The following is a 718-nucleotide window of genomic DNA, read 5'->3' as shown; positions in this document are numbered from 1 at the left end:
TGCCCTGGCCGGGAATCGAACCCGGGTCCTCCGCACGTTAGGCTGACGCTCTACCGCTGAGCCAACCGGCCAGGGATGGATTTTTTTATCACCCTTCTTTTCATCTTGTTTTTCTTCTTCCTTCCTGCCATGCTTTCATAAAGCCTTTGAAACTGCTCACCATATACCAGGCACTGTGCTAGGAACTCGTGTTCCTGCAGTCAGTGACTTCCCATTCTACTATTTTTACTTCTTTCTCATATGTGCTTAAATGGGGGGGAAGGGGGACTCCAGCAGAGAGAGTGACCCCTTGCTCAAGCCAGTGACCATGGGGGTCATGTGTATAATCCATCCCATGCTCAATCCAATGACTCGCACACTCAAGTTGGTGAGCCCCCACTCACACCGGTGACCTCGGGATTCAAACTTGGGTCCTCTGCTTCCCAGTGCGACTCTATATCCACTGCACCACTGTCTGGTTAGGCAGAACCTATTGGTTCTGAAAGAGGCATGCTCAGTCTAGAAGGGGAGAGGTGTTGGGTTAAATCTGTTATGATTATCCATTTGCTCATTTTCCCTTGTAGCTCTGTTCTGTATAATTAGAATTTATGTTATTGAGCACAGACCAATTTGGAGCTCCCTAGTTAATTAAAGTCACTGATATGAAGTGCTGTTCATTTCTATTAGTGCATTTTGCCCTCAAGTGTACTGTATGCTATTATATAATTTTGCATGTAAT

The 718-nt window shown here is 46.1% G+C and overlaps 1 non-coding gene across 1 annotated transcript; it reads right to left on the bottom strand.

Annotated features, from left to right (window-relative positions):
* Nucleotides 1–76, bottom strand: TRNAV-AAC (transfer RNA valine (anticodon AAC)). The gene has a single exon. It is a non-coding gene; the product is annotated as a tRNA-Val (tRNA).
* Between the last annotated feature and the right edge of the window lie 642 nt (nucleotides 77–718).

The sequence above is a fragment of the Saccopteryx leptura genome, unplaced genomic scaffold (genome assembly GCF_036850995.1).
Source record: "Saccopteryx leptura isolate mSacLep1 unplaced genomic scaffold, mSacLep1_pri_phased_curated manual_scaffold_36, whole genome shotgun sequence".
In the NCBI taxonomy this organism is placed as follows: domain Eukaryota; kingdom Metazoa; phylum Chordata; class Mammalia; order Chiroptera; family Emballonuridae; genus Saccopteryx; species Saccopteryx leptura.
Note: the sequence above shows the minus strand (reverse complement) of the source record. Positions and strands in the feature narration are given on the sequence as shown.